A 19,319-nucleotide genomic window follows, 5' to 3' on the forward strand; every position below is an offset into this window, starting at 1 on the left:
TCCAAGATACGACCGCATTGTTGACGTAGAACTACGCTGTTATTTTATATAAGTCGCTTGTTTATACCTTCGGATATTATTCTATAATGCTGTGAAATTTTAGAAACAACTGCTTAGTAGAATGATCCCTGAAATAGTATTGCCTCAAAGGAACCGCACCTCTAGGCATCGTTCGTACAACGTAAACCAAGCGCCAAACAAGCGTTCGCCATAGCATGCATACAGAGCCATACATTAGTGGCTTGAAACTACTAGGAATATAAACACTTCTCATCATTTTGCGCTATTCTCAAAAGAAACCCTTGTATTAATATTACTAATATTACTAGTCTCGAAAAAAGTTGCATTACATTCTCATGCTCGAGAGAAGCGCAGCTGTCACCCTTAGTGGAGGAAGTTTTGCCACTGGCAAGCGAAATCTAATCACATACAAAATTCCAGAACGACATCTATTACTTTGTGACTAAACAAGCGAAATAAACTCTTTTTGTTAATAACAACCTCGAAAACAGTAGCAATGCTTCATTATGATCAATATTAGCGCAAATGCAATCCTAGTTGAAGGCTGAATTATGCCACACAGCTTGTACTCTGCTGTAACACCCATCGATGCGAATTCGCTGATGAGTTTATCAAGAGCGACCGCCTTCCCCACCAGCGGGGGAAGCTTGATTTTGGTTGCTGCCTGGGTAAAGGCGTTTACATTTTCGATCGACGCGCCGAAATCGCCTACTTTGATGTTGTACGATGCGGTGTCACACTCGCGAAGGCTCGGTTCAGTGCGAGCGCTTTTCACTGCACCAACATCGCGTGCATCATTAGATGACACTTGCCTCGAAATTTTATTGCACCTGGCAATGCGTTCATTTTTTGCAGGGTTCGATCCTGCCTTCCTCTTCATCTTGCTCATCACACACTACGCGAAGCGTCCAATTTATGACGCGGAAAGAAAAGCACACGAAAAACGCGAACAGAAAAACCAAACGATATCCAAGTTGGACCACTGGTGGGGTCCAATCTTAGATCGAAGCGCAGCGAAAACAAAGTGAACTGGATTGCTCAACAGTCTGATGCCGAATGAAAGTTTGCCTTCTTCTTTCTTTGTTTTTAAGAGGCTTTAAACTTTGCAGTGCATTCGCCTCTAAACGAAAGTTTGCCTCAGCGAGATCCACTGTTTATACTCTAGGCAAGTATTCCCCTTCATTCTTCTACTTTTCCTTTGTTCACGGAGACTTTAAATCCTACAATTTCCCCTCCGTTGGTCGTCGATAAGTTGCTCGTTATTGATAGCTCTATTCGGGAAAGCACACAAATGGACAGAACAAATGTATGGGAAAATGGAAACGCTTAAAGTTTTCATGAATTTCAACCATTTTAACCATGGTGTGGCAACCAGGGGATTCTAATGTATAGCATATTAAACAAATCTTACGGAATTTCCGATTCGTTTAGTATGTAAATCACCAAAATCCGTTCACGGCAAAAATAGTTATTAACGTTAACTTTATTTCATAAAAACGTGACCTGTTTTCTGATTTGGCACCCTTAATGAAAGACGTAAAGGGTGTGTCACATCAAATTGCATCACGGAAAAAACGCATCACGCTGTAGAAATTTAATTTTTAGGAATTATATCTTCAGCTTTCGCTTATAATCAGATAAGAGTGTATAGATCACGTTGGCCATGCTTCACTGTCAATTTTTCGTAAATTTGGAAAAATGTCGTCGAACGAAAAAGAGCGTCGTGAATTAATCCTGCGCACTCATTTCAAGAATCCGGAGTTGTCACATCGGGACATCGGTAAGATGCTGGGAATCGTCCAATCCACGGTCAGCAGAGTACTAAAACGATACTTCGAGAACCTAACCATCGACCGGAAGGTGAAGAACGGCAAAAATGGATACTCCGTCAGTGAAAAAGATCACAAGCGCGTAGTTAAGCAGTTTAGACGTGATCCGAGAAGTTCGGTCCGGGATGTCGCCAATAAGCTGAATTTGTCAAGTTCATTCGTCCAGCGGACCAAGCAGCGGGAGGACCTGCGTACATACAAGGTTCAGAAGGCTCCTAACCGCGACGAAAGGCAAAACATGGTGGGGAAGACGCGAGCCCGGAAGCTGTACACCGAAATGCTGACGAAGCCGCATTGCCTGGTAATGGACGACGAAACCTACGTCAAAGCGGACTTTCGTCAGCTGCCGGGCCTGTTGTTCTTCTACGCAAAGGACAAATTCAGCGTTCCGGAGGAGATTCGCAAGCAGAAACTATCCAAGTTTGCCAAAAAGTACATGGTGTGGCAACCGATCTGCACTTGCGGAAAGTGGAGCGCCCCCTTCGTGATGACCGGCACGGTAAACAAGCAGGTTTACCTTAAGGAGTGCCTACAGAAGCGCTTACTACCACTATTGAAGCAGCACGAGGGCCCAACCATCTTCTGGCCGGATCTCGCTTCGTGCCACTATTCAAAGGACGTGTTGGAGTGGTACGAAGCCAACGGGGTCACCTTCGTGCCAAAGGAAATGAACCCGCCCAACGCCTTCGCCCAATAGAGAAATTTTGGGCGATTATGAAGCAGGCCCTCCGGAAGAACCCAAAAGTTGTCAAAAGTTGGACTTCAAGAGAAAATGGATTTCTGTTCAAAAAAAACTACAACCTGACGTTGTACAGAACCTTATGGACGGGGTAAAGAGGAAGGTGCGAGCATACGGGCTTGGGCTCGAAGTATGAATAAAAAGAAAATGCCAAAAGTTGTTCAATAGTTTTTATTTTACTGTCTAAAATGTTCAAAAGGATCGGTCTACTGGGCGAATTTCTACAGCGTTCTTTCCGTGATGCAATTTGATGTGACACACCCTTTAGTTCTACGTCAAAAAAAAAACAAAAACACATGCACAAACAAATACAAAAGTAAGATTCTATCCGTCATCACTTCGTCAATTTACACAATAACACTGACTATCGTCACAATTCCAAATCATTCTTTAAAAACTCCTTACAAAAATTTCCGAATATTCTGTGGTTTGTAGTTATTTTTGCTTCACGGGGCAGTGTATTATACAATCGGTACCCTTTATAAAAAATTGAGTTTTGGGTGCAAGACATCCGGAAGTTCATAGTTCTGAGGTCACTTGCTTGTCTAGTATTGTATTGGTGTATATCGCTTCCATATGATATAGTATTCTGTAAATAATTCGGTGTCATTCCATTCGTCATTTTAACTATAAACGTAAGCTATTAATTTTATAGTTATATCATCAGTGCATTAAGCATTTCATAATATCAGAACTAAGTGTCCGAAATATGATTCAGAACGGTACATCCTATTTAGACAATTCATAGTTACCGTTCTGAATCATATTCCGGACACTTTGTTCTGATATCATGAAATGCTTAATGCACTGATGATATAACTATAAAATTAATATCACAATTGCTTCTCTAGAGTAATCCCTTGGTTTCACTATCATTTCACATTACAACTACATTTGGATTATAACATAATCGGCAGAAATCTTACAACACTACTCATTATCGTTTGTGTTTGACGTTTCCTTAGCGTGAGCACGTAGAATTTACCCGTTCATAAATATTTAAATTTCTCCCGTGTTTCACCATTTCTCATCATCATTAACAGTTCACTGTGATTGTTTGGTAAGTGTTTCGCAGTTGACTATAAAATATAATCAAGTGTAATGTAAAAAATTTACAAAATAAAGTGTCCGAAATTTGAATTCAATCTGTCAGAAATTTGATTTAGTGTTCGAAATTTGATTTTTATTCGCTTCATTTGAAAAGCATTTTATTCGATGACTTTTTTATGTTTTCAATCAAATAGGTACCAAAGTAGAACGCTTAAGAGCATATTGAACTAATTTATTGAAAATATCAACCAAATAATACCTGTGCATAAAGTATAGATCTGTTTTCTGCATCATATGCCTTAAGCGTCCGAAATATGATTCAGAACGGTATTTGAAAGTTGATCGAATGTATTATTATACATAGCTTGTTCAAACAGAGTAGACCAAGTACCAGAAAGTAAAAATTTGTAATCATCGATTTCGAATTCAACTGTAGTCTTCCATTGACTGGAAGTACGATTTTTCAAAATCACGCCAACCCGTTTGAGGTAAAAACATATTTTTTTTAAAAATGATTGTACTTTAAAATACCTACTAATCGATTGTAGTTGAATTTATAGCCATAGAACTGGTTTGTTTTATTGTAAAAGTTTAGTGGAGGAAATTCTACAGTTCAAAATCCACGTCGAATTCGAACTGAATAAATGATCAAGTCTTTGAAAAATAATGTTTGGTTCAGTCAGAGTGGACCAAGTACACATAGCCCTTTTGTTTGACCTTGAAGAGGTTGTTTTTTCGTAATTATGTAATTACACGACCTTGTGAAGCAGTAACTAAGAGCAGTGAAAAACAATTAGGAAGAATAATTGTATGTTGATAGAACTACACAGCTTCAAACTTTGAGTCTCTCTCCTGGTAGATTTCGATTTTCGAAAAAAAAACAATTGGACATGATTTGAGGCACCCCTAAATCATGTCCGATTGAGCTAAAATTTTGCACAGATCATTGTTTTGGGCCAGTTAATAAAATGTACATGGTCGGTTCTTTAGGTTCGATGGCGATTTTTTTTCCATACATTCATTGCCACCCTAATTATCATATTCAAGCGAAAAAAAATTAAAAGTGACTGAAATATCTTTGCTGCTCCGCTACCGCGTGGATCGGAAACGAAAAATTGATTGCTTCAGAATGCATTTTCAGAATATGCACAAAACATGCTGATTGCCGAGCTTGCACGATTTAAATTTTATGGTATACTATCTGCAGTTAAATCTCGTGTATTGAATTGTAAACTTTTTTTATGGCATCTGCAGCCAGCACTACGACTTCCTCTCGTGTCTCGTCAATTATCGCCAAGGATATGCTTATTTATTTACCATTATTCTACATCCCATTGAGATCAGATCATCTTCACATTCCACCAATAAACCAGGTCAATGGCTGCACTGCCGTAATCTCGCATTTTGACATCAGTGGAAAGAATTTACAGTACGAGGCTTTTTTCAAAACAGCATTGTACAAAAATCGTACAAAATCGGCTACTAGAAATATTCTGACACAAAAAAACTCATGAGTATAGATACCACACGGAAATAGCGCAATTTTTATTAAAACATCGTTTTTTTGACGTAGGACTACGTCTTACATTAATGGTGCCAAATCAGAAAATAGGTCACGTTTTTATGAAATAATGTTAACGTTAATAACTATTTTTGCTGCGAACGGATTTTAACGATTTGCATACCGATCGAATCGGAAATTTTAGATTTATTTGATATGCTATACATTACAATGCCATAGTCTGTATATGGTTTAAATTGATGAAAATTGTAAGCATTTCCATTCCTCCATTCATTTGTTCTGTCCATTTGTGTGCTTTCCCGAACAGAGCTGTCAATAACGGGCAACTTATGCAGCCACTTGAATAGAAACAACGAAGAGGAATAACGAAAAAAGAATATTTGGGAAGTAAACTCCACCCTTGCATAGTGAGTGAACTGTCGCTGGCGTGTTGCATCTCCTCTGAGGAAAATACTCAGAATCTTTCTGTGCCCAAAACAACAAAGATCGCTTAGTCTGCTCGTTTTATGTATTATGTTTTATGTTTTCCCTCGAGCTGTGAACGCTAGTGAATATTTCACATGAAGTGTGTTTCGATGTTTCATTTTTATCGCTGCAACTGTGTTCATCTGCTAGACGCGTGTTTGATGCTTGTTGAATGGCGATGCACGGAAGATGACTCTCACATTACATATTACCAATTAGTGTATTGTTCTCGCAAAGGCAGGAAAGAATCGTTGCTTCTCGAAATGATTCTATAAAACCACGCCAGCCATTTAAACTGTTCAGAGTCCCCGGAAATTTTTACTAAAGAGTTATTTATGGAATTTCAACGTATTCGCAAATAATATCGGAAATGATAAACCAACAAATTAAAAAAAAAAGACGTGTGGGTAATGTCGGGGACATAACCGGAGTGACGTAGGACTATACAAAGGGGACAGCTTTTGTTAAATATATATTTTAAATATATTGTTTTATTTTCTTCTCCTACGTGAATACCTACCTATCTACCTGAAAAATGGATTAGTTTACTGTTTACTCTTTATGAACATGTTGGTGGTTCTGAAAAGAACCTTTGGCGTTGTGTTTTTGTTATCACTCGATATTCCCATCTTGTTCGGTTAAACCTTCCTGTTTAGCTATTGCGTTTGCCACTCGCCACAGCTTTCACAGTTGGAAAATTTCTTCCCATCCAGCTTGAACATGTTGTTCAGTAAATTACATTTAATGCGACGTGCCGGAGAAACACTTTGCCACTCACTGAAACTAATTGTTGCCTTGATGAGCGCCGAACCGAAGCTGCTCTGTTCTTGATGCGGGTTTTCTGATTGTCGTGAGCAGCTTTGCAAGCCAACTCGAGCACTCCGACGGCCGAAACTCTATAATCGCTGTTAGGTATATTGATGCTCCGGCACCATTCCGTTCGGCCTAGTTACCCTTGCGGAGCAATCAGTGAATGCGACCAACAGGGAACTGGAGACCTGCATGGCTCGAGTGAGACTTTGCCTTTCCCTTAACTTGTCCTCCTTTGTTACGTCCACGATGCCGATGCCGTACAACCACACGGGTTTACGGTTTGAAAGAAAATAAGATATTTTTTTGGGGTCCGCGTGTTTTATACTCTAGCGGTACACACTCACAGGATAGAGACAAATCGGCAGACTCAGCCAGAGGGGCGAGTCCAACGAGACGAACGAATGAGCGTTAAATGGGAGCGATGGCAAAAAATTACATTCATTACGATTTGTTCGCTCGTTGGATTCACATGCAGGATAAAAAGTGTCCTTTTCAGGATCACAAAATTATCTTCAATCTAAAGAGTTTATTGTTTTGTTATCACTCGATATCCCCATCTTGTTCGGCTAAACCTTTCTGTTTAGCGATTGCGTTTGCCACTCGCCACAGCTTTCAGATGGAATATTTCATCCCATCCAGCTTTGTGACATGTTGTACAGTAAATTACATTCAATGCGACGTGTCGAAGCGCCACTCAGTGTCGGATTGGAGGCGATATTAACCTGTAATTGAACATTTGCGATGACAGTGGTACAGTGTCGACTTTCAATGTGGGGTCATAATTTGGATCTCTATGTTTACAAAAATGTCCAACTAAATAAGTCGCATTACATGTCCGTCCAATTAGCTAAATGTCGAACTAATTGTAAATTACTGTACTTTCAATCTGGAAACAATTTAAGAATTGGTGAAAATTGAATAATCAGGAAAGTCCCCAACTATCAATAAGCTCAGAACAACTGCCAAATTCACATACTCATCAGATCCTGGCAAACAAATTATGAAAAAATCAATTTATGTTTTATTATTATTTTGGATAATGTTTTAGAAAGCATTGAACTGTATTTCGTAAACTCTTTTTTGGAAGGTTTAATGGCCCTGAAAAGCGCCTTGTTTTATGGAATGGTTCCAATTTAGAAAACTTGGTACTCGTGGTTTTGAAAAAAACCATTTCGAATGCCCTCGATGCCGCCTTGTTCTGGATTTGCCACCAAAGCAGTTTGTATAAAGAACAAACTTTTTTCTTCTGCTACCTGATGCCGTTTTGCGATTGCGTTTGCCACTCGCCACTCGCTGCAACTGCCTGTTGTCTTGATGTCCACCGAACCGAATGTGTTCTGTTCTGAATGCGGGTTTTCTTATCGTCGCGAGCATCTTTGCCAGCTAACTCGATCACTTCGGCGGCCGAAACTATATAACGCCGGCTAGGTGGACTGGTGCACTGGTACTAACGCGCTCGGCCTAGCTACCCTTGCGGGGAACTCCAGATCAACACGGTTCGAGCGGGATTTTGCCTTTCCCTTCACTTTTCCTCCTTTACCATGTCCAGACATGGCTGCTTGGGTTGGTTTGTTGATGTGTTGTGATGCGAACCGATGTGGTGTACGGTTTGAATGAGAATGATCGTTACGGAAGGAAGGAAGGAAGGTATTGTATTATAGAGACTTTAAACTTTTGCAGTTCATTCGTCTCTAGCCTTGAGAAAGGCCCTTTGAAAACTCTACTCTACTCTACTCCAGCGCTTCCACCTCCGCCCTCTTGCCTTGAGAAAGGCACTCGATCCCTCGCCGTCCAGCCCGTCCAGCAACGATGTTGTCCACTCGGTGTCCACACAAAGAATGATGATCGTTACGGCAGCGGAGCGGGGATTTTTAAGCTGACTGGCTGGCTCGAGAATTACGCATGTGTGAGACTGCGACCAATGTTTCGTTCATTTTTTTCGTTTTTCTTTTCCAATCGTGCTTCATTCTATTTCGCTGCTGCTCTGGTTGCCCGTTTTGGTCGGTACGATTTGAGGAGCACAAAATGGACCAATCAAAAATGGGCACATAGTGCATTTTGACAATGCTTGATATTTCACAATCATTCAATTATTTATCTCAAGAAAAATGAAATGTTATTCGTTATGATAGATGCGTAGATATATTTCCTATCAATTGATGCAAAAACCTTTGCGATCTATTGAGAAATGCTCGAGTTATAAGCGTTCCAAATCTTGCATTTTTTCCTACTTGTTCAGTGCCTAGATTTCCATTTCACCCCCTATATCTTCCGGTTAGACGTAGTCCTACGTCAAAAAAAAAGATTGCGTAGTCCTACGTCCTAAGCGGTCGTGTCTCGGATACAACCTCTCGAATTTTTCTTTATGAAACTTATTCTAAAGTCAAAATAACGGGGGCGTGGTCCCCATCTAACGAGGATAAAGAACCGAGGCAACCCCAAGCCGCTGAGGGGCCGCGATCCGAGTCGGCCGCCAACCTGCCATCGAAAGCGGCCGTTTTTCCGTGTGACATTTGTACCCATGAGACTTTTGCTACATCACCCTTTTTTTCTCCGTGGTTATTTCCGTTGTTTTTATTTCCTTCGCGTCTTTTCGTCTTCAGAAAATAACGTTCTCATTGTTATCGAGTAATTTTTTGGGATATTTTTTGTTTCGTGAGTGTTTACTATTCCTTCTCTTCCAGTTTATCGAATCAGCGGTGAAGTTTTCTCTTTTTTACTCCAGAAATATTGATGAAAATAAAATACTAATCAATTATTTTTAAAGCAAACAATTTTTGTTTTAAAACAAAAATTTTGTTTTAAAACAATTCTTTTATCTCCTCCTTCTTTTTCAAAAGATGCCCACGTAGTTAACGTTTGCAAGTGCAACCAGATATAATGAACGAATCAGCAGACCGGTTTTTAAAACGTAATCCGAATTTGTAATTCCGAATGCCGGAAGTTACTTTAGACATTAAAAAGCCCTTTTGTTCGATCATTTTAAGGCCTATTTGAAAACTTTTTTTTTTTGAAGGCCCCTTAAGTAAACGTTGATTTTTTCGTGAATTTCACAAAAAAAAATATAGCTATATCACCACAAATTTTTAGTCTAGGTCTCTTTTTATAATAAAATTTGTCTTTGAGGCAGAAACTTTGCAAAATGAACGGGTTCGGTATCTTTGAAAAAATAAGATTGAGTCGAGAAAGACGGACACTTGGCAGGAAAAATGGACACTAACTGAAAATTTATGTTCATGTACTCGGTAAGTTTTGGATGTATTCAAATAGGTCATAGACATGATCGAACAAAAAGGCTAGACTAAAATCACCTACACCAAAATTGATTTTTAGCTCATGTTTTGTCATCCCAATTTATGACATTAAATGAGATATAACATAACAGAAAATGTCATGACTCAAAAATACTGCTAAGCATTTGTATAATATATATGGTACGGCAATATAAGATTAATACGAGCGAGCGAAACAAAAGACAAATAAGCTTTCCGCATACTTTGCCACATACACAGCCCAGACCGAGATAGATATTGTTTTCCTTCATGCGCTCCTTTTTTACTCTTAGAAAACACTTCCCAACTTTATTTTATAATCAGATGCAATATTATCACGTATTTGCTGAACAACTTCTTAAGCATCATTAGCCATGTGAATAGCGGGGTCGTGTAAATTAGCTTTGCATTCCAGCTGGCCTAGGTTCGATCCCCATTGACGTCTTATGGACTTTTTTTGGCACAATCCATAATGAAGTGAGAAAAGAAAACAGAAAAAGATGTCTGCACGCATACATACAAACCTTTTTTAAGCTTCCAAAACAGCTCATTATTTGTGCATTTGACTCAACAGCACACTAAATGGCATCATTTTTGCCAAAGATGACATGTTTTCTGTCAACGCTAGTTTGAGTGTAGAAGGGCTTGTGAAATTCACGAAAAAAATCAACGTTTACTTAAGGTGTCCGTATTTATCACACTTCCCCTATTCAATTTGCATTCTACAATCTTTTTGTTTTATAATACAATCTCTTGCCACCTTTCAGGCAGCTTAAAAATTCTGTTCCTCCCAGAACTTGTTTGTTTTTTCCGTATTTTCTATGCTGGTTAAGAATTTTTTCTATCGAAAAAAGTTTACCATTGCACCTAATGAGGAAAGCATAGGTATTTCCAATCAATTACTTCGCCGCTACTTGTACATATATAACATTTAATGTAATGTTGTTCCTCAACCTTAAGCTCGTTATAATTCATAAATTCGTCAGATACTCTGGTTTCATGAATTTATCTGTTTTGAAAAACGTCGAAACGTTCGTGCGTATTGAAAATAATTCGGGATTTTCACTCTAGAAAAGATTATTTAGTCGATTCGCAACGATCATACATATTGATAAAAAAGTTAGATAAAACTATGTACCGTAAACCGGGGTCAAATTGATCACGATTTCCAGAAAAATTTGAATATTTCCGTTTTTTTGGTTCAGTAGTTTACACCCAATTATTTTTGAAACCAATACTAGTGCTGAGGTCACAAAACGCTATGATTTGTTTTTGTAGAAAAAATTCTTCATTTCATCAAAATTTTTGCGGAAAATTTCAAAACATAGGTTTGGGATGAAAATGATCAATGAATTCACAATTCTCTTGTGTAATATGCACGAAAATGTGTAGAAAATCGCTGATTCGTTTACTTACACTAGTTTGATTAATTATTCAGGGATATGAGGATACAAAATTTAATTTAATCCATCTCAAGGTGTAGTCGTGCCTTTCTCATATCATAATCTTAAGTTTGATCTTCAGGTCTTGGTTACCTCAATGTGGCCAAACGTCCTTGCAATGGTCACCAATAAGCTATCGAAACATGAATTATGTTGGATATGTTGCATAATGGAATTTGGCTCTAGCCATACAGTGGTCACCTGATCAGAAACATATCCAGGCTACGTCAATTGATTCATTACAAAAAGGCTAGTTTTTTTAAAATCGTGAAATTTGATACTCCAAATGGCGGGTGTAGTTTGGGGTTCTGGAATCTGTTGCCCATGAACTTGTTCCGGCCATATCTCCGGAACCCGCTGAGCGATAAAACTTTGAACTTGTCGTATTAACACATTGCGGACCGCTCACGAGATTTCTCGTGTTTCGCGTTCCGTTTGTTACGGATGAATTACGAAATAACTCGTGTTTTTTACACTTGAAGGTTGAGCCCTTGGTTTATCAAGAATCTAACAAGGCCTACCGATGGTTTGCCTTCCTCTCATCCACATCGGTCCTTAATGTGTTAAGTACGGTTCAGCCATTTCCGAGAACTGCAACATTGGTTGTCTGGTTTAGAAATTTTTTTTGTATTATAAAGTGACCTTCAACACTTTCATTTCATCACTTTTACTTTCCATTTCGAAAGAATGTCGGGAGTGAGCATTGAACTCGTGACCTCTAGCGTGAGAGGTATGGATGTTACCACTACGCCAGATCGCCTCCGCAAGAACAAATGGGAAAAATCAATTTTATATAAAGCCGAGAAAGACAACTTTTTTGTCTTTCTCGGCTTTATAGAAAATTGAATTTTCCCATTTGATTCAATAGCTATTTTTACTATTTTATTACTGTTTCAACTTGTATATAATCAGCCGGGTGTGAATATTAATATTGTTTTGTTAAGAGGGGCTTAGAAGGAAAGGGTTGTAAGTGACTCGATCGATTTCTCTTCATCATCTTTATCTTTAGTTAATAATTCAACTGCAAAAACGTTTGAATTCGAGTTTGCTATAGAATCCGACAGATGAGGTTCTGATTTATCTTCCATATTGCCAAATACAGCTGGGAATGTGTTTGTATCTAAGCTACGACCAAAAGAGAGAGTCGATGTAGAGAAATGGATGATGTCACATACCCCCTTTTCATTTTGAGCCCCTAATGTGTTTAAGACTAGCTGACCCGGCAAACGTTGTTCTGCCATATTAATTATTACTAGTGGATATGTTGTTTAATAAATAAAAAATAATCAATATATTGATAGTGTGTTTAAATGTTTTAACGATCTATAAAATCGATCGAATATGATCAATAGAATAGAACGAATGAAACGCATCGTCATTCGATAAACAAAGTAAAATGTGTGTTCATGTTCATGACTCATGTGTTCATAGTTGTGTTTGAACATGGCATGTTTGATCTCTTAAAAATTAAATGTAAAGTGAAAAAAATAATATATTTTTGTCGTGAAATAAAAAAAAAATTAAAGAGAATCAATATTAATATCTTTCAACCGCTGTCTCGTCGGTGAAAAATAATCTCTATCAGATTATCATACCTAATTTCAAATTGTTAGAATTTGAATGAAAATTGTTACTCGAAGTTGTTTAAATATTTAAAAGACATAGTCCTGACCTAACTTAACTATCTATATATATATGTATATATATATATATATATATATATATATATATATATATATATATATATATATATATATATATATATCTATATATAAATCTCGTGTCACGGTGTTTGTTACCGAACTCCTCCGAAACGGCTCGACCGATTTTGATGAAATTATACTCAAAATACTTGATATGTATGAGAATAGGTTGTTGATTCTGATAATTACTATAGGGAAATTTTGAGAACACGCCATAGCTTGTGATTTGATTTCTGTTTTCTGGCAACCCGGCAGCCGATAATGATCATGAGATTCAGTACCGAGTTAGCTAAGCCGACTCAGTTCCACTTTGTAAGCAGATCAGAGCAGTGATAAAGCTCGATAGGGAATTTTGTATCCTGTGAAAAAGTTATATGTAGAGAAATAAAATACTTACCTGTTTGTACATACTCACCTGGAAGTTGCTGGAATTCGACATTCGTGTGCTGCTGTTTGTCTCCCTTGCTGTTCGCCGTCGCTGCTGCTGCTGAAGGACCTGGAAAGGAAAAACCTGGAACTTACCTGTGTCGTCTGCTGCTACGGAGTGAGCTGTAAAAGAAAAAAACACAACGTAGGACTAATTGGGTAAGCGCCAACATAGGTTGTAAACTATATATGATACCGGTAGGATACCGATAACCATACATTTAATACCGAATAGGGTGGCTCTATGCAGAAAAAAATATCTGGATATTTTTTTCAAAAATTTGACTTCATACCATACATATAACCTTAAATTTTGACCCCAATTCCCTATTTTTAATTGCGATTTTATTATTTTTGTGTCAAAAATATTCTAATAATTTAACCGTTGTTCGTTTTTTCAACACAAAGAATCCATTTAAGTTGTTCAATGACTGATGGCGTAACGCCCGCTTCATTGAACATCCACAAATACACAAGTAACATCAATTCATCTAAAGCAGGGAGCATCTCCTACGAGCTGGAAGCCTTTTTGAATGAGCACAATGAGTTATCGAAATTCTTCAAATCACATTTGCTCGGATTACAAAATGACATTCACGCTATTGTCATCAACCCTGATAAAACATCAGCTGGAGAGCACGTGTGTAGATCCAAAGCACAAGCGCTGCTGGAATCATGATTGCACGGTGACACGAGAAATTTAATGCGAAGAAAAAACAATAATTTGGAATTCATCGTTGACACACACCGTTCATACCACCCTCGCTATGTTCTCTTCAATGGCACTAACGTTCCCAAGGTTTGCCTTCTCAACGTAGTACTACTTGCATAATTTTTATTAGTAAATAGTTGAGATTTCTATGACGAACAATACGCCTTGAATGTATTCTGGAGTGGCAAGCTCAAGAATACGCGTGACTACAGTGCAAGTCAGAAGGGTTTCTTTAACGAAAAATCTCTTGCATAAACATTAGACCAACGAGACCCCGTCACAGATACTTAATTCATTATGAACATCATTTCTCATTTTGATTTAATATTTATGAACATGCGACAAAACAAACAGAGGGCGCGCTCGAAGGATTTTTATGTTTATCATATGGTGATTTGACATGGTCAAGAAACGCCAATTCAAGATATCGTAAGCTGTGCCAACAATTTATGGTCGACATATACGCGAAGGTAGAGATTGAACGACTGCAATTCTTACTACACAATCAACAAAAGCGGTGCGAGGAATAATACATTCACTTGCGAGACACTATCATGAGCAACGCCGACACAGCTATAGTTATAGCCAGGCCAAAGCGCAATGCATTGTCATGACATTGCGCGTGTGTTCAAACACAAAATGAAGTTCGATCGTATTCGTCCCCACATATTGTTGGTTGTATTCTGTTGAATGGAAAAAGCGCAATTTTGCATTCTGTTCAAGCTTAAGTCCAATCGTGTTGAGCAAATGTGACAACCTTGCCACGCAATTCGACGTAAACAACATTGGTCTCCATGTTCCATTTCTATGAAGCAAGAATAGTAATGGTTTTTCGGGTGGAATAAACACGCAAAATTTAGCATTCAAACACATTCAAAACAAATTTAGCATCCAAACGAAATCGAATAATAATTTTCATTCAAATTTCAACAATTTAGAATTATTTCCGGAATTATGCCGATCAGATAGAGAGTAAATTGAACCACAAATACGAATGACTTATTTTGACCATTGTTTCGCGACAAGGCGAACGAATTTAAGAGTGTAAAAGTCGATTTCGATCGAATTGTAAAATCCGATCACTCATATGCATATATGAATATTGAGTTCTACAAATCGGTGAAGAGTAATAAAAACATCCACGAATAAAGGAATCAATATGGCTGTGTTTCAAACTTAGATTACCGATGTGAATACTCCTCGATTGAATGACAACGATAAAATAACGCGATTCCAAACAGGCCGATTAATCAGCTCCATTGAAGTTAGCTGCTGTATCGCTGTTTTCCAATTTATGAACGGGACCAAGGTGTTATAAACTAAGCCATATTGAAAATCACATGCACGTATTTTCTAACAAGGAGACAGCAATAAATATTGATTTTCTATATTTCATTTTTTCTACTTTACGACAAACTTATATTACTTTTTTCAGTTGACGTTTAACTTTTAAGAGATCAAACATGTCAGTTACGTTAATGAAATACACCAAGAAACATCATATAACCTTTCGTTCAAATCATTTAATTCGTTTTTTTATCGGTCACATTCGATTTATTTTAAAGATCGTTAAAATATTCGAACACACTTACAATACATTAGTGTGTTTTATTCAACACCCAAAATATTCACTAGAAATAATTTATTTTGCAGAACAACGTTTGCCTGGTCAGCTAGACTTTCTATAAATATCGGTGCAATTCCGCCAAGACGTTATCCATTATATAAAATCATTATCAGAGACAATTTTTGTTCAAGATTTTTCCTCACTTGCAGAGGATATGTTACTCTGTAATACCGAACACATATTAGGGTCTATGTTCTTTTCTAATTTTTGTTTTTAAAGCGTGCTCATTTCATCCGAGAATTCATTTCAAATTTTGTCGACTAACCGCAGTAAAAATGCGCGTATGATGAAATCTTCGCTTTTGTCATTCAATCTCATACATCCAGCAACGTCTGGGACCGAATACGTGTAATGTGATAATGGAGCTCATTAAACACTTCCTTTTTTTATTTGAATACACATGCTGTAATGTCATGACAATGCATGCGTTTTGGCCTGGCAATAGCAAAGTCTGTGTCGTTTTTGCTCATGATAGCATTCTCGCACGTGAATGTATTCTTCTTCACGTCACTTCTGTTTGATTCTGTCGGATGAAACACAGTCGTTCGCTCTCTACCTTTGCTTATATGTCGACCATGAATTGTTGGCAAAGTTTACGACATCTAAGAATGACGTTGTCCTGATTACATCGAATCATCATACGATACATATAAAAATCCGCACATTGTTTGTTTCGTATTCTTCAACCATATATACATAAATATTTATTCAAAATGAGTAACGATGAATTAATGAATTAAGTGTTTATGGCGGGATCTTGTTTTTTTAAAGTTTGTGCAATGTGTTGTCACTTCAGAACGGCCAAGGGATTTTCGTCAAATAGATTCCTTGTGACTTGCACTGTGGTCACACGTATTGTACAGTTTTCACTACGCTGGTTGTAAGACTAATGTGCCCCCAAATGCCTCTTTGATTCCACTTTTGTTGAAAAAACGGTCCAGGAAAATCCAATTTGAAGAAAGGAAATCGAATGAAGCTTTCAATTGAAAGCAGTGATCGTCCTTTCACATGTGAAACTGAAATCGACATATAGCCCATTCAAGTGAAAATGGAAGATGCAGTTTAAAACGTCAAGTGAAAGCGTCTGCTTTCAAATTCAAAGGACCGACGGCAGAACGAAAACGAAATTTAAGGAACGATGTTTCCGTATGCGTAGTGAATACACACAATCGAAAATGAAATTGGCTGAAGTAAAAGAGTAATTTTCATCTTTAAGTTTCGAAACTATCTAGTCCTGGTGGCACTGGCACTGTACACCCAGGTTTTTTTTTACGCGGGAGATACGTACCTCGTAAAAAACCGCGTAGAAAACCGCATTAATTGGAAAATCCACATTAAAAAATCGCGTTAATTGGAAAATCCGCGTAAAAAAACCGCGCTAATGGGAAAATCCGCGTAAAAAAAACTCGTAAAAAAACCGCGTAAAAAACCTTGGTGTACTTCTACATAGTACGGACTATGCCCAATATTCACAAACCCGCTTTAGTGAAATACTGAGCGTACCCTTAGAATGTACGGAAATATCTCTGTAGTTTAATTAAATCTAAATAATCAGGTTAATTGTATTACTATTGACTTGATTTGAAATAAACAATAAGTATTCGATCTAGAATGGAAGACAATAAATGGGTCGTCTATTTCCGCGAAACAATAGAGCTGTCAGCACAGAATGTATCCCGAGCGCTAAATTAAGGGTATAAATCCTAAATAGATTTCAATTTCAGCACCATTATCCTCTCATAAAAGCTTCAAATTGGAAAACTTCTTCAAAACGACGAGCTTTCTTTTTGTTCTGCCTCTGTCTTGAAGGCAGCTTCTTTCACACCATTTCACTCTGCCTACGGGGAGGCTGTCGTGAAAAACAAAATGGAACGGTAAGATTATGCTTGTTGGATACCCAAGAAAATTGAGTTTGTACTCGAACTCTCATTCTCTTCTCCGTTGGCATACATATCTAGAGCAACAGGCGGGAACTGTTTCCGACGAACGAAAAAACGATAAAATGAAATGAGCTTCATAAATAAATTCTCTTTTTTGAATTTGAAATCGAATCTGAGCCGTTCGTCTTGCATCGTTGCTAGTATTTATTTATATATCTTGTTTTTCTTTCTTCCACAGGTAAGTTCTACTCAGACTCATGGAGCTGCAACGAATGAACAATATCGGTAATGATTGTGTTCAGAATCGTTACTGTTACGTTACGTATCGTTACCACTTACAATGTGATGGAATAAAGGTAACACATCTCAATCGGCGTATGATGAAGTATGTTAAAGTTGTATTCATTTCTTAATGGGAATGTAATTATTTTCTTCAGTTTCCAATAACGTACAACATATTCATTTATATTTTCGAAGCACTAGGGTGTGATGTTCGTCCTCGAATAATGTCACAAGCAGCGAACCAACATCAAAAAGAGTGTCCATTTGTACAAAAACGAGAAACTCGCACCCCGAAGTATCTACAAATCCCGCCTCCCGACAGCTACAACACATCAATCAATCATCTACAGCTTCTGGGAAAAACTAGAACTAAGACTCCACATCCAGGCAGTTAGTCAGTCAGTGGGTGGAATATCCGAAAGCTCTCGAAGCGCTCCCTTTCGCACCTTGGACAGGCAGAGCAAATTTGCGGGCGGGAGGCCCCGCATCCGGTGGAAATGCCACATTCGGACCACACTTCATCAATCATCCCAGGATTTGATTCGTTCTGTGCCTTATCGAGGATGAGCACTCAGACTGAATGCCCTCCCACTGCTCCATGGGGTAAAATGAAGTTGATTGCTTTTGGGGTGGGCTATTAGATAATTTGTTTTTTTTTTATTCTGCTGCTATATCTTCCGCTTTCTTGCTGATAAAATTTCACCTTAATGATGCCAACAAATTCACGAATTCAACAAGCGTCAGTTGGCATTTTTCAACCACATGATTCCAACAGCGATGGCTGCCAAATTTTCACTGACCTCGTGTGCGTCGTTATCGTCGATCATCTATTTTCTACATTCTTATTATTTCTTAGATTTTTATTACGATTAATTAACTTTCAAAAATGATGTGACGGTTAGACACCGAGAGAGAGAAACAAACAAATTTTGACACGTTGTAATATGACCCATTGAGTGAGTTCATCTCATTTGGAAGTCGGTTTTAATTTTACATCGTTCTATTATAGACGAATGTCATGCCCAAGACGGGTCTATGGTACTAGGTGAGGCCGTTTCGTCACTAAGTTGGTTAAGGGAGCGGTATATGAAAACAGTACGGAAGAAAGCGGGAGGGGAATTATTTGCTTGTAGCGTGAAAGAGACAGACTGATCACGAGCGAGCTTCGGCACTAGCGTATTGTGTTTTGTTTACAAACAAAACACAGTAGACTTCCAAGATGGCTGAAGAGTGGTTTTAGCAAGTTGGCCCACCTTAGGATATACTTCTAGGCGCCTTGATTTAAGCAACATTGCATACTTGAAATATTCGAAAAAGAATAAGACTACACCCAGGTTTTTTACGCGGGGGATACGTACCTCGTAAAAAAAACGCGTGTAAAAAAACGCGTTAATTGGAAAATCCGCGTGAAAAAACCATATCACCTAATGATAGATATCAAATGGGACTATCCTTACGTAAAACGGAATTAAAAAGTTGAGTGTTACTCGCTTCCGAAAACCCGTTGTTTTTTCCTGCAATTTCGTTAGTTACTGG

At 38.0% G+C, this 19,319-nt stretch overlaps 1 protein-coding gene across 11 annotated transcripts in view; it reads left to right on the top strand.

The window, feature by feature from the left end:
• Nucleotides 1–19,319, top strand: part of LOC129769399 (cell adhesion molecule Dscam2) — a 405,723-nt gene that overhangs the window by 78,758 nt on the left and 307,646 nt on the right. The gene's annotated exons all lie outside the window — the stretch shown is intronic.

This window comes from Toxorhynchites rutilus, chromosome 2 (genome assembly GCF_029784135.1).
Source record: "Toxorhynchites rutilus septentrionalis strain SRP chromosome 2, ASM2978413v1, whole genome shotgun sequence".
Lineage (NCBI taxonomy): Eukaryota > Metazoa > Arthropoda > Insecta > Diptera > Culicidae > Toxorhynchites > Toxorhynchites rutilus.